Here is a 16,070-nt window from a genome sequence, read left to right as displayed (position 1 = left end):
ACACACACACACACACACACACACACACACACACACACACACACTAACTCTGAGGCTTGAATTCAGAGCCTGGGATTTGTTCCTCTCTATGCTCAAGGTTACCACTTGAATTACAGTGCTACTTCTGGCCTTTTCTGTTCATATGCTGCTGAGAATTGAACCCAGGGCTTCATGTATGCTAGGCAAGCACTCTTCCACTAAGCCACATTCCCAGTCCCACTCTGTTTAATTAAATTAAATTAATTTATTTATTTTGTGGGTCATGGGGCTTGAACTTGGCCTAGGCACTGTCCCTGAGCTCTTCAGCTCAAGGCTACCACCCTACCCTGAACCAAGCCCCACTTCCATTTTCTGGAGGTTAATTAAAGATCCTTTTGTGCCTTTTTTGACATTAATCCTCAGATCTCAGCCTCTTGAGTAGCTAGGATTGCAGGTGTGAGCCACCATGCCAGCCCACTCTCTTTTTAGACAGCATCTCACTTTGGCCTGAGTTGAACTTGCTCATGATCCCCTTATTTATGTTTTCCACTGCAGTTAGGTATGACAGGCACATGCCACTATGTCAGTTTTCTCTCTTTGAGACGGGGTCTAGAGAATTCTGTAGCAACAGCTGTCTTGGATCTACCGTCTCTGCATCCCAAGTATCTTGGATTACAGATGTGAGCCACCAGCACTCAGCTCTCATTTTAAAGGAACAAGCTGATTGCTAAATAGAGACTAGACTGTAAATGGCAAGATAGAAACTAGAGAACTAAGGAAATTCTTGCAGTAGGCCAGAGTGAGAACTAGAGAAACACTGACAAGGGGTCCAATATGGATGTTTTGAAAAGTAGATCCAGTGGGTTTTATTGATAGATTGAATGTGAGACATACAAGAAAAAGAGGTATCAAGCAGGAAAAGAGGGTCCAGATCAGTAATTTAGTATGGGGCATGCTAAGTTTGATTAGCTATCTCAGATACTGAATAATAAGTAATAGTAAGTAATATAAATGTGAAGGAGCTTGGGACTGAGACTCTGTCAGACTATTAACCATATCTATGCATTTCTCATTTTTTCTTGATATTCAGCTGAGCAGAATTTTCCCCTTCCAGTTTAGTGTTTATGTGAGTTCAAGCTAATAAAGTAGGAACACAAACTATGTGTTCATATATATCCTTTGTCCTATTTTCTTCTTTTGGCTTGCTAGAACTTGGTTGATTACAACGGTAGCATAAAACCCAGTGCTGTAAATGACAGACTTCATCAGCCTGGGTTTCTGAATTAATTTAGGGTTAAGGACAACCTTGACAAACTGTTCAACCTACCTCGTTAGATAACTAAGAAATAAACTTCATTGTCTTAATAGCATTTGTGTGTTACAGCAGTTTACCAACTGAGCTCTAAGGTAGTATTTAAATCTATGAGACAGAAGTTTGCTCATCAGGGGAATGAATAGAAAAGGAAAAATGTTGGAGAAATGAGAGAACCTTAGAAAAGGGATAGCCAGTGATATAGGAAATCAAACAAAGTTGTTTTTTTTTTTTTTAATGGAATGGTTAATTATATAAAATGTTGCTAGTAGGCTAGTTAGGATGAAAACTGAGAATTTATCATGGATTTAACAGTGAGGGTACTGGTGAGGTGCTAAGAGACATTTTTGAGTTGAGTAGGGGAAATGAAAAGAGTGCTATTGTTTGGATATGGTTTTTCCTCTACAAGTTCATATGCCTAGTCTCCAGAATAATCAGGGGGACCTTTCAGAGGTGTGTTGGGCTAGGGCTTATAGCCTAGTGGTAGAGTGCTAGTCTAGCATATGTAAGACCTTGAGTTCAATCTCCAGCAGTGCTGGCAGTACCCCTTCCTCCACCAACAAAAAATATCGCCAAGTAGAGGGTAGAACATGGAATTTCAACCTTTGGAATGGGTTAATGCTCCCTCATGAATAGTTTTTTTTTTTCTTTTTCTTTTTTTTTTTTTTTTTTGCCAGTTCTGGGCCTTGAACTCAGGGCCTGGGTTTTCTTAAGGTCAGAGCTCTACCACTTGAGCCACAGTACCACTTCTAGCTTATTTTTTTTTTAATGTATATGGTACTGAGGAATCAAACCCGGGTCTTTGTGCATGCTAGGCAAGTGCTGTACCACTAGGCCAAACTCCCGGCCCTGAGTACAGATTGTTTTGAAGCAATGCTGCCCCATGCCTTACCCCTTTTCCATAAAACCTATTCTGCTTGTCTCACATTATGATACATACAGTCAGAGGGCCTTCATCTAGTATCTTGGTACCATGTATTTGAATCCTCTAGCCACCAAAATTGTAAGTTGAATATTAAGTTACTCAGCCTTAAGTATGTTGTTATAGTAACATAAAATATAGTAACACAAAATGGAAATGAAGCCATGAGCAAGGGAAAGAAGTAGGATCAGGATTTATTTATTTATTTATTTTTTTTTTTTTTTGCCAGTCCTGGGCTTGAGCTCAGGGCCTGAGCACTGTCCTTGGACTTTCTCAAGGCTAGAGCTCTACCACTTGAGCCTCAGCACCACTTCCGGCTTTTTTCTATATGTGGTACTGAGGAATCAAACCCGGGTCTTCATGCATGCTAGGCAAGCACTTTAACCACTAGGCAAAACTCCCGGCCCCCCCCCCCTTTTTTTTTGACACAGGTCTGTTTTGCTGTGTAACCTAAGCTGACTTTGAACTTGTGATCCTCTTAAGTGTTGAGATTAAGACATATTTTTCTTGAGAAAAGGTCTGCATTATATTACAAGTTGGCCTGAATCTCGCCGTGTAACCCAGACTGGCTTTAAAGTCACAGTATTCCTTCCTCGGTTTCCTAAGTGCTGGTGTTACAGATGTGTAATATATCTGGCTTAAGAAATGTTTTAAATAATGAAAACATTAGGAGATGCTATAAATGAACTGTTGCTTACAAAAGATAAAATTGCTAGCTGGGTGCAGTGGCTCATCCCTGTAATCCTAGCTACCTAGGAGGCTGACTTCTGAGGATCTGGGTTCAAAGCCAGCTCGGGCACTAAAGACTATCTCTGATTAACCACTAGAAAAACCAGAAGTGGGACTAAGTTTCAAGGGGTAGAGCAGTAGCCTTGAGCTAAAGAGCTCAGGGACAGTTCCTAGAGTTCAAGCTCCATGACCCACAGTGAGGGGGGGGGGAGGGAGAGAGAGAATTGCTGGAGGAAAAGTTTAGTAGGAAAGATTTCCTTTCAGCAGGATACTTTATGAGTATGTGATAAATGCTGATGAGTTAATAGATGGAATGATGGAGTCTTCCAGTTGATTCATGTTTTTGTTTTTTTGGGTCAGTCCTTGGGGCCCTGGCTTGATTCAGCGGTTTTTGTTGTTGTTTTCTAGTCCTGGCACTTGAACTCAGGACCTGAGCACTGCCCTTGGGCTTTCTCAAGGCTAGAGCTCTACTACTTGAACCACGGCACCACTTCTGGCTTTTTCTGTGTACACGGTACTGAGAATTCAAACCCAGGGCTTCATGCATGCTAGTCAAGCATTCTACCACTAGGCAAAACTCCCAGCCCCAAATTGAGTCATTCTCATTTTGACTAAAAGTCCCATTGTGAAATTGACATTGTTGTTGTTGTTGTTACTATTTGCCAGTCCTGGGACTTGAACTCAGGGCCTGGACACTGTCCTTGGACGGATACATTTTGCTTAGGGCTAGTGCTCTGTGACTTTGAGCCACAGCACTACTTCTGGCTGTTTCTGTGTATGTGGTACTGAAGAATTGAACCCAGGGCTTCATGCATGCAAGGCAAGCACTCTACCCACTAGGTTATGCTGCCAGCCCATACTTTTTTTTTTTTTTTAATTAATGATACTGAGTTTTGAGCAGCTCCTCTTCTTCCTCCTTCCCTCTTCTTCCCTCCCTCCTTCCCCCTCTCCCTCTCTTCTTCCATTCCTCCTTTCCTTCCCTCCCCCTTCCTTCTTTTCTTCCCTCCTCCTTCTCCTTCCTCCTCTTCCTTTTCTTCCTCCTCCTTCTCCTCCTCCTCTTCCTCCTCCTCTTCATCCCCCTCCTCCTCCTCTTCTTTGTCTTCCTCTTCTCTTCTGCATTGAAATAAATATAACTATGAAAGTAGTAAATTAAAATACCAACATTTTGTGTCATCTATAACAAATGATTAAGCATATACTTAATAGTAAGGCAATTCAAGCATCACACTCTACTTTCATCTTCTAGAGCATCACAGAACAACCCCATCTCTTCTCTTATCATTCAGTAGAATCTCTTCTTCCCAGTAGTAGTCAGGTATCTTCTGAGCTGTTATAGTTCAGCATTTCCGTTTCAAACTTCTTGCCTCAGTATCTCACTGACATCACAAAGTCAGAAGTCCTAACTGAAGTGATCTTACCTTAAAATTATACCTGCCCATGCGGATACTCTCAATTTACTGTAATTTATGCTTGTATCCCCAAAGACTTCTCTTTTGTCTCCTTTGTGGTAACCTCCCACATCCTGTGGGGAAGATGGGGAGATTTTGTGCTTGCAGCTGGGATGGTCATGACTTGAATTCAAGATCTTCATGGCTTAGCTTTCTAGGTGCTGGAATTATAGATTCTTCTACCACCAAGCCCAAATTTTTTTTTCCAAGCCCAACTTTTTCAGTCTTGATTTTCCTTCAGTTTCTGTCCTTTTATTCTTTTCCATTCCTCTAATTTAAGCCTCAATTACTTTTCTCCAAGAGTCTAATATTGGAAGTTCTTGTTATCTAAGACAATTTTTGTCTTGTCCTTAGTATACTTCTGTTTTCATTGTAGTGTAACCACTGTTGGGTAAACGTTCTAAAGCACTTAAAGCATAGCCCTAGTCATATCGATAACATATTTAGTAACACTCCATTGCCCACAAATTTATTTATTTTGGCATTCAAAGTCCTGATTTAATAACTACAGCCCTATCTCCTCCTGCTCGTTTTCCTGTTTTATTGCTAGTACAAACCAGTAATAGCTTTAGTGTTCTGAACATACTGAGCTCTCCAGCTTTGTGCCTAGTCTTTACCATTTCCAATTTACCTGAAATGCTGAAATCTTTTTCTCTTCTATTCTTCTGTATTTCCCACAAAACCTTCCTAATCCTTTTAAGGTATGATAGCAGAGTAGAAAGTAAGGTATGAGGACCAGGAATTTGGGCTAGTGGTAGAGTGCTTGTCTAGCATGCACAATGAGTTTGATACGTCGGTACCACATACATAGATTTAAAAAAAAAAAAAGCTGGAAGTGGTGCTGTGGCTCAAGTGGTAGAGCTCTAGCCTTGAGAAAGCCCAAGGACAGAGCTCATGCCCTGAGTTCAAGCCCCAGAACTGGCACAACAACAAACAAAAAAACCCCAAGAAAGTAAGATGTGATATTGGGCATGTCATTTGAGTCATATCTTGTAAAGACAATAAACCAGCACAAGTTGCTCACACCTGTAATCCTAGCTACTCTGAAGGCTGAGATCTAAGGATCACGGTTTGAAGCCAGCCCAGTCAGAAAAGTATCCATAAGAATCTGATCTCTAATTAAACACTCAAAAAGTGGAAGTGGCTCTGTGGTTCAATTGGTAGAGTCTAGCCTTAGGGACAGTGCCCAGGGCCGAGTTCAAGCCCCATAGTTGACCAAAAAAAAAAAAAAGGAAAAGAACAAAAAAAGATAGTAGCAACATTATCATGCAATTTCTATTGATTATGTAATTATGACTACCAGGTTAGTGACTACTACTACTACCAGCAACACCATAAGATATATATATATATATATATATATATATATATTTTTTTTTTTTTTTTTGGTGGGTCATAGGGTTTGAACTCGGCCTGGGAGCTGTCCCTGAGCTTTTCAGCTCAAAGCTACCTCCCTACACCTTGGCCTGGGCAATATTTAACAAACAAGTTTTCAAGAAGGGAATCTCTATATGCCACATAAATTTTAGAACATAGTTAAAATTAAGCTGAGACTTTGTGCTTTGACTTTTTGATATTATGTTTAATATAGGAATTAAGATACTTGACTATTTTTAAAGTTCAGTTTTTCTTTTTTCTTTTTCTTTTTTGTACATCATAGGGCTTGAACTCAAGGCCTGGGCACTGTCCTTTGGGCTTCTTTTTGCTTAAGGCACTCTACCACTTGAGCCACAGCACTACTTCTGGCCTTTTCTGTATATGTGACACTGAGGAATCAAACTCAGGGCTTCATGCATGCTAGACAGTCTACTACTAAGTCACATTCCCAGTCCCATTGTATGTTTCTTATGTAATAAAAACCTAGTTCAATTAGATTAAAAAAATACAAGCTATAAAATGTACATCACTATATATGAACATATATGTCAAGTATTAGAAGCAAAATCACAAATGATTGTGTGCAACATGATTTGTAAAAATTTCAAACAGGATTATTCAGCATTGTAAGTGTAAGTATTAGAACTGTACTGAAATTAGGGGCTGGGAGTTTGGCCTAGTGGTAGAGTGCTTGCCTAGCATGCACGAATACCCGGGTTCAATTCCTCGGTACCACATACGTAGAAAAAAGCCGGAAGTGGTGCTGAGGCTCAAGTGTTAGGGTGCTAGCCTTGAGAAAGTCCAAGGACAGTGCTCAGGCCCTGAGCCCAAGCCCAAAACTGGCAAAAAAAAAAAAAAAAGAACTATACTGAAATTAGAGAAATAATTATAAAAAAAAAATTGTCCAGCTTTCTGCTGGTTCATTGGGAGAAAAGAATCTCTCAAATTTATCTGCCCAAACTGTCTTTGAACCATGATCCTTAGATCTCAGTATCCTAAGTAGCTGGGATTACAGAATCCTAGCTAGAATCACTAGTGTCTGTCTGAAAATTCCCAGTTATCACAGTAGTACAAAACCTTTTGAGTGTTCAGTAAGCAGAAAAATAAAAAGTTATTGAATCATTGAAGAACAATAAAAGAAGTGTGAATTTTTTAGGTTAGGAGTGAAAGTAGTACCTGAACTACTGGCAAGAAACTTGTCAGGTTTCCTCACCACTGTCCTTAGCTCTCAGCACAAGCCTGAACACATAGTAGATATTTGGTTAATTTTGACTAAATATAATAAAAGCTATGCCTGCTATTAAATGTTCAGTACTACAGAAATCAGTGATACACAGAAGTTTACAGTAATAATCTGCTGCATCAATTTTGTGATTAATCAAATTAATGAGCTATTTACTTCACTTTATTTCAGCTCATTAGCGGTGTTTCTTGTACCAGGCACTGAGGATCCTGTTTTATTCTCCCATAGCTCTTTGAAGTTTGTATCAATGCGTAGAGATATGCCAAGAAACTCACTTGCTGTGCTAAGTGACTTAATCAGTGCTACACAGCTAATTTCCAAAGTTAGGAGTTACTCTTTTAAGTATGTATTCTTAACTACTAATATACTGTACAGTAAATTTTTACAACAGTTCTGAGAGTTAAGTATTGTAATTTTTCACTCCCATTTCATAGATGCATTTTGTTTTAGAAAACTTATGCAACTTGCCTGGGCCACACACACTGCCTAAGTGAAAAATGCAGGACTTGGTCCCAGACATTGTGACTTAACTGCTGTGCTGTTGGAACCTGCCCTTTCACTGCGATATAATTTATAGCCAACTCTTTGTGATGTTGCTAGCTAACCATAGTTGTTGATTGCTTATCAGTTCTCTTGGTAACTTCTGGAATGTTCACTGATTTTTTCCACTGATGTTTTTCATTCTGGATTACTATCTTGATTATGATTAGAACCTTAAAAATCTTGGAGAATAAATCTTAAAGAATAAACCATACATGGGGCTGGGAGTTTGGCCTAGTGGTAGAATGCTTGCCTAGCATGCACGAAGACCAGAGTTCAATTCCTCGGTACCACATACATAGAAAAAAGCCAGAAATGGTGCTATGGCTCAAGTGGTAGAGCTCTAGCCCCGAGAAAGCCCAAGGACAGTTCTCAGGCCCTGAGTTCAAGCCCATGACAGGCAAGGAAAAAAAAAGAATAAACCATGTGTTTGACAATTTTTTTTGGGGGGGGGGAAGAGTGGTGGGGCAAAGGTTACAAATTTTAAGAAACTTGCAAATGAATGTACCTATACCTCATCATTAACTTTAGTTGTTTGAACTTGAAATCTCCAGACTTTTAAAGTTTGTATAGGTTGAGCCATTACCCTCACTACATGCATGTACCACTATATGAAATTATAATAGTATGTCATTAAATATCAACACATTAGCATGAAGTTTTTAGGTTAAGATAAAAATGAAGAGGTAAAGATTGTCATCATTGCTTTGTCCATCTTTAGGTTAATATCTCAAGTCATAATATACCTCATGGCAAGGCTCATTGTCATAATAGTGTATATAAATCCATATTTTAAATCTAGAGGTTTTTGTTATTGTTGTTGTTGATTGGAGACAGAGTCTCTCCTATATACCTTAGGCTGGTCATAAACACACAATCTCTTCCCACTTCCTCCCCTGTGCTGTGACTACAGGTGAGTGCCACCATGCCCAGTCTGGATAATTTTTCTTCTCTCATCTTGTCTGTCTGATCTGTAAGCCTTCACAAGGATGGCCTTCTCTTCAGTTTATGGAAGTTTTCTACTATTATTTTATTGAATAAGCTCAGTGCCTTTAGTTCTCTTCTCTGCCAATGATTCATCAGTTTGATTTTTTGATAGAATTGGAGAAATCTTGTAAATTTCATTCAGATTTTCTTAGTTTTTTTTTTTAAGTCCTTGACTTTTTTATCTTATTCTGCTTTACCTTCAGCTCTTGCTCTATTTGAGTTATTGAGCTCTTCATTTCTAGGATTTCAATTTCTTTTTCAATAATTTGATATCAAATTCCTTTTTCATATCTTGCACTGTTCTTTATTTCAGTTAGCTATTTGTATCCTTTGATACTTCATTTAGCTGTTTATGCACAGCATCTGTAAAATGTCATTGGTCATTCTTTCTTTTTTTTTTTTGGTCAGTCATGGGGCTTGAACTCTGGGCCTGGGTGCTGTCCCTGAGCTCTTCAGCTCTACCACTTGAGCCACAATTCCACTTCTGGCCTTTTGGTGGTTAATTGGAGATAAGAGTCTCATGGACTTTTGTGCTGGGGCCGGCTTTGAACTTCAATCCTCAGATCTTAGCCTCCTGAGTAGCTAGTATTTACAGGCCTGAGCCACTGGTGCAGGCTTTATTGATCATTTTTGTCATTGACATTTCTTCCTATTTTATGGCACTTCAGTCTTTTATTTTGAAGTTATTGGCTTTTGAGAGAGACATGTTGCTTTGATTATTCATGAAGTTAGTGATTTTTCACTAGAATTTATATACCTGGGGCTAAGTTTTAGTACAGGTTTCAGTCTTCCATGCCATTTTAGTTGGTGAGAGGGTTATAGTATATCTTCATGTTAGTAAACTGGAGGAATACCTCTCACTTGCAATGTTCACAACACTGTGAGAATCTCCTCTACTTGGGGTGAGGAAACTTGGCTAGAAAAGCAATTATAGGCCAGGTGTTGGTGACTCAAGCCTGTAATCTTAGTTACTCAGGCAGTTGAGATCTGGGGATTGTGGTTCAGAGTCAGCCTAGGCAGGAAAGTCTGTGATAGTCTTAAATTCAACTAACCATCGGAAAACTGGAAGTGATGCTGTTGATCAAAGTGGTAAACTAATAGCTTTGGCTGAAAAAAGTGCCAAGCAGCACCCAGGAACTGAGTTCAAAACACACAACCAACCAAGAAACAAAAAAGCAATTGCAGTTAATAAACCACAATTTTGTGTTTGTGACAGTCCCTAAATTAAAAGAGTAGTCATTAGAACTACTCCAGTGTCTTCTTTGTTGTTGTTGGCGGTCAGGCCTGGGCTCTGGCCTTGGACACTGTCCCTGAGCTCTTCAGCTCAGGGCTACCACCCTATTCCCGGAGCCACAGTGCCACTTCCAGTTTTCTAGTGGTTAATTGGAGGCAAGAGTCTGTCTTTAGTGCCTGGCCTGGCTTTGAGCCGTGATCATCAGATCTCAGCCTCCTTAGTAGCTAGGATTATAGGTGTGAGCTGCCATGCCCAGCTAGCTACTCTAGTGTCTTTAGATGAACATAAAGGCAAAGATCTTCATACTCTAGAAAACCCTAGTAGACCAAGCAATAATAGGAAGGAGATTCTAGGGATAACACTAGTGAGTAATGCTAGGCTTTAATACAAGGGAGGAGTAGATGGAGGCTAACAGCCTAATAGAAGAGGTTACTGAGAAAGGGGAATGAAATAAGTAGGAAAAAAATCTAGTTAATATTGTGTTGGGGTAGATTTGAACTACAAAATGATGAGGTACCAATAAATATCTATTTATAGATATGTTAACAGTGACAATTCTAAACAAAACAAAACTCAAAACAACTTACATGAAAAAGAAAAACAACAAAACAGTATACACAAGAAAAAAAGATAATTGGGCACATTAGTAAAGGTAATAAGAATTAGGTGGGAGAATGGGTAGAAGAAAATAGGAGCAAGAAAACAATTCTGCTTGTAGACAGAAGGAAAGTATAAAAGAGGAAGGGCACAAGGTAGGTTTTATATTCTAGGTATGATTATGGAAAAAAGGAAGGGAGAAGCAGCACTGGTGGCTCATGCCTATAATCTTAACTGTTTAGGAAGCTGAGATCTGAAGATCACGGTTCAAAGCCAACCTGGGCAGCAAAATTTAAGACTTATCTCCAATTAACCAGAAAGCTCAAAGTGGAGCTATGGCTCACATGGCAGGTCGCTAGCCTTGAGCTGAAACAGGTCTGTAACAGCAAGCAGGCCTTGAGTTCAATCCTTAGGACAGATGTGCACTTGTGCATGTGCACATGCACACACACGCACACGCATGTACATGCATGTATGCACACAAAGGGGAGTAAATGGTCTATACTAATAAAGTGAAATGACATATCCAACATTCAGGGAAAAATCTAGAGAATTAAATGAATAAAACATAAAAACAATCCATCTACAACTGCAAAAGACAGACATAAAACAAAATATGAATTTATATTATCCTTATATGTATGTGTTGGTGTGTATGTGTATATTTGTGCATGTATGTATATACACATCTGTGGGGTGCAAGAGGTGGTGGAAATAACCAGATTTAGGTCTGGATTGGAAGGCATCTGTCTCAGCAGTCACCAGTTGAGTTATATAGGCAGGCATTGGAGCATATTTGCACAAACATTTGTTCAAAAGTTTCTTGCCATCAGACCCTTGGGCAGCGGGATTTTCTAGCCCTGGAGAGTGGAGCCCCACTCTTCACATCCCCACAAATGCCATGTCTACTTACCAGCGACCACTAATGGCACTTTTGCTCTGTGACTCAGAAGGAAGTTCAAGGGATCTGAAACATGCTTTTGCCCTCTCAGCTGCATCTAAAGACAACGTGTACCAAGCGTCATGAGTTGATATGTACCTCTCTAGGTGAATGCAGCGGCTGCCACTTCAGTGCCTCTACTGTGTGACTCAGCAGGAATCCCAGGCCTCCATTAACCAGTGCTGCCAGGGTCCCTTAGCCAACGCCCGTGTGTCCAACAGTTTAAACTTCTCTTCGGATCTCAGTTGGACACTTCCTTTTCTTCAGCCACCTTTTATGAATGACTTACACCAAATTCTATAGCAAAGTATCTTGTGAGTCATTGAGCTGTGATTGCTTCTATCCCCAGATCCCCAGAGTAACCTAGTCATAGGCACTCTTTCAAGATGGCCACTCACAGGGCTCGGAGTTTGGCCTAGTGGTAGAGCGCTTGCCTAGCTTGCATGAAGACCTGGGTTCGATTCCTCAGTACCACATACATAGAAAAGACAGAAATGGTGCTGTGGCTCATGTGGTAGAGCTCTAGCCTTGAGAAAGTCTAAGGACAGTGCTCAGGCCCTAAGCTAAAAGCCCAGGACTGGCCAAAAAAAAAGTTGGCCACTCAGATGAGACTAAATGAAAGGATCTCTAGGATATGGAAACAAGAGTTTTATCTTGTGTGATTGTTGTTCTTAATGTACTATATTTCTCTTCTCTTTTTTTTTTTTTTTTGCCTTTTGGTTAATCTCATGTTGTTACTGTATCTGACTTTGACTTTGTTACCTGGTGTATTGTATGAACATTTATTTGTTTATTTGAAATAGGAAAGGGAAGGGGGAATAACAAGATAATTGGGTGGGGGAGGAGGGAAATGGGGACAAAAACACAAGAAGGGGTATCAATGTGTGAGAAGAAATGTACCTACTACCTGATGAATTTAGCTGCAACCCCTCTATACATTACCCCGACAATTAAAAAAAAAAGATGGACAATCAGTTATGTAGAATTATAGTGGGAACCACTGAATACCTTTCTTCACTGAAACTACACAAGGTAGGTGCTGCCTCCCAAATCCCTGGGATTTGTGGGTTATATGGACTTTTCCACTTAGCTAGAAATGGAAGTCTGTGGGCAGGACCCAGTGATTTTTACTTTGTATTAGAGTCAGTTTCATCTCTCGAAGTCAGGGCAATTGACTGGTTTGGAACTCCTTTTTTGGGGTGGGAGGTGTCAGTCATGGGGATTGAACTCAGCGCCTGGGCACTGTCCCAAAGCTCTTCAGCTCAGGCTAGTAACTCTACTATTTTGTGCTACAATGCCACTTCCTGAAACTCTTTATTGGTTTTCTTCTTCTGGGTTTCTCTATGCTTTTCTCTTCCCTGCCACTTCCTTTGTGCTTCCTTTCCTGTCTTCAGAATGTAGCTTCTTTTATATCACCCGGATCTTTTCGTTCATGAAATGAAAATGTCAGATACTTCTAATATGCCATCTTGCCTCATCCTCTTCCTGGATATATATTTTTTTCACTTATTTTTTTTAATGAAAGATATATAAGATTACTTCATTCCTGCATCTTCTCAATTGTTTCTTCCTTGTATTTGCCCTTTTTCTTTCCTACTTGGCGGGATTTGCCTTTGCGTTCCAGGATCTTTTTGCTGTCTTTGTCTAGTTTCAGCCTGGTGATAACCACCTTGCTGGGGTGAATGCCCACATGGACAGTGGTGCCATTGGCCTTTTCCCGCTGTACCGTTCAGTGTAGATAACATACTTCTTCCTGTAAACCTGCACTACTTTGCCGATCTGCCGACCTTTATAGTGCCCTCGTACAACCTGCACCTCATCATCCTGTTAGATGGGCATAGAGTGAACTTTGTATCTTTGTCTCAGCTCTTTGGAAGGAGGGGAAGACATAATCTTCCTGCAAATGTGGGAAGGTGCATTGAAATGCCTTTCCTGTTCTTGCTTCGGTCAGAAGTGATAAAGGAATTGAACTTCATTTTGGCCGTTCCTGCTTCATCGATGGCCGAAAAGGGAAAGAGAACTCTGGATAAATTTTTTTAAATAAGCCAGTTTCTTGTTAGATATTAGATCAAGGTTTCTTAACTTTGGCCATATTGATGTTTCAAACTAGATAACTTTTTCTTGGTGGTACTAGGATTTGAACTCAAGACCTTGCACTGAGTGGGTAGGCACACTCCATTCTGTGTGTGTGTGTGTGTGTGTGTGTGTGTGAAAGTGTGTGTAACTTAGGGCCTGGGTGTGGGTCACTGGATCTTTTCACTCAAGGCTGTTGCTCTACCACTTGAGCCACACTTCCACTTTGGCTTTTTGGTGGTTAATTGGAGATAAGAACCTTATGGGCTTTCCTACCTGGGCTGACTTTGAACCATAAACCTCAGATCTCAGCTTCCTGAATTGCTAGGATTATAGGCATGAACTACCAGCATACAATCCTAGGGTTTGAACTCAGGGCCTGAGCACTGCCCTTGGGCTTTCCTCAAGGCTAGTGCTCTACCACTTGAGCCAGAGTACCACTTCTGGCTTTTCTGTATATGTGGTACCAAGAAATCAAACCAGGGCCTTCGTGCATGCTAGGCAAGCACTCTTACCACTAGGTCAAACTCCCGGCCTCTTTTTTTTGGGGGGTGGGGGGTAGGGGTCAGACCTGGACTTGAGCTCAGGGCCTGAGCACTGTCCTTGGGCTTTCTCAAAGCTAGAGGTCTACCACTTGAACCTCAGCACCACTTCCAGCTTTTTCTTCTGTATGTGATACCAAGGAATTGAACCTGGGTCTTCGTGCATGCAAGGCAAGCACTCTATGACTAAGCCAAACTCCCGGCCCTGGCCGGCCTCTTTTTTACTTCATTTTTTCAGATGTTTCACGTTTTGGCCGAGGACCATCCTCTAACAGCAGTCCTTCTATTTATGGCCTCCTGTATTGCTGGGATCACAAAAATGACTTGTTAATTAAAATGGAGTTCTCACTTTTTGCACAGGCTAGTCTCAACCATGATCCACCCAACTTCTCCACTTGCCTAGTATCCAGGTGTGAGCTACAGTATCCACATAATTTTTGATTATGAGGGCACACATACACACACATATGGAATATTTAGCAGGTTCCCTGCCATCTACCTACTAGATGCTGACAGCACTATCTTCCCAATAGATATATCAAAGTGCTCCTAAAAAGGCACTTAAAGATGTCTAGAGGCAAAATTGCCTTTGATGGAGAACTACTGAATTAGAATGCTATGTTGGTTTTTTATGTACTAGGAGTGGATAGAGGCCTGCTTTGACTTTTTTAAAAAATATTTTATTAACACTAATTTTTTTTACATCATATTTCAATGCAGTGTTTAACAAATAAGTATTCAAGAAGGGAATCTCTATATGCAATCCCTGGCACATAAATTTTAGAACATAATTAAAATTAAGCTGAGACTTTGTGCTTTGACTTTTTGATATGTTCAACATTATTTTATAGGAATTATGATACTTGACCTTTATTTATTTTATTTATGCATGCATGCATGCATGCTAGTCCTGGGCTTGAGCTCAGGGCCTCAGCACTGTCCTTGGATTTTCTCAAGGCCAGAGCTCTACCACGTGAGCCACAGCACTACTTCTGGCTTTTTTCTATGTATATGGTACCAAGGAATTGAACCTGGGTCTTCATGCATGTTAGGCAAGCACTCTACCCCTAGGCCAAACTCCCGGCACGCTACTTGACCATTTTTAAAGTTCAATTCTTTCTTTCTTTTTTTCTCTCTTTCTTTCTCTCTTCCTTCCTTTCTCTCTCTCCCTCCCCCCCTCCTCTCTCTCTCTTTTTTTCTTTCTTTTGTGGGTCATGGGACTTGAACTCTGTGCTGTCCCTGAGCTCCTCAGTTCAAGGCTGCCACCATACCTTTGAACCAAGCCCCACTTCCTGTTTTCTAGAGGTTAATTGGAGATAAGAGTCTCAGGTCCTTTTGTGCCCGGGCTGGCTTTGAACCTTGATCCTCACATCTCAGCCTCCTCAGTAACTAAGATTATAGGCGTGAGCTACCATGCCTGGCAGTTTTTCTTAATTTTCTAGATGAATATATATAGATGTAACTAGCTGACATCTCCAATAGAGTACTCTCAGGATGTGTTCTATTTTGTAGAAAACAGCTTTGACTATTGCATTACTATTCAGTTTATATATTACTATTCAGTTTATACATTACTATTCAGTTTATACATTACTATTCAGTTTATGTATTGCAGCCTTACTATTCAAAAGGGAAAAATGGTAGATGCTTTCTGAACTGACCTCTCTACCTAACCAGCTCATCAGGCTGATAGAAACGTTCTGTTTTGGAAAAGTATTTGCTGTCAAATGTGGGCCATGTTTGAAGGAAAACCCAGAAAAATCGCTCTGTCCTAAGACTGGAGAATAAATATTTAGTTTAACATTTTAACATGAAAATTCTTATGGCCTATATTTGTTCATTCAGTGATTCTCTGATTTACCTGGCCTTTTCAGTTATGTAACCACCAGACATAATTACATTTGAGTAAAAGTTTCCCATATCAGAATTGAAATTGTGATGATTTATTTTGAGTTGGGATTATAGTTTCTATTAGCAGCCCCTGATCGTCTATATTCAAAGCTGAATTGTTGCATAAAATGTTTTTACAGGGTTGGGAGTTTGGCTTAGTGGTACAGTGCTTACCTAGCATGTATGCAGACCCAGGTTCAATTCCTCAGTACCACATACATAGTAAAAGCTGGAAGTGGTGCTGTGGCTCAAGTGGT

General features: G+C 40.2%; 1 protein-coding gene and 1 pseudogene across 2 annotated transcripts in view; one reads left to right on the top strand and one right to left on the bottom strand.

Annotated features, from left to right (window-relative positions):
* Braf (B-Raf proto-oncogene, serine/threonine kinase) overlaps nt 1–16,070 on the top strand; it is a 121,512-nt gene that overhangs the window by 14,694 nt on the left and 90,748 nt on the right. The window lies entirely within an intron of this gene.
* Nucleotides 12,849–13,284, bottom strand: LOC150063667 (large ribosomal subunit protein uL24 pseudogene; annotated as a pseudogene).

The sequence above is a fragment of the Megascapheus bottae genome, chromosome 5, assembly GCF_031878675.1.
Source record: "Megascapheus bottae isolate mThoBot1 chromosome 5, mThoBot2.hap1, whole genome shotgun sequence".
Taxonomy (NCBI): domain Eukaryota; kingdom Metazoa; phylum Chordata; class Mammalia; order Rodentia; family Geomyidae; genus Megascapheus; species Megascapheus bottae.
Note: the sequence above shows the minus strand (reverse complement) of the source record. Positions and strands in the feature narration are given on the sequence as shown.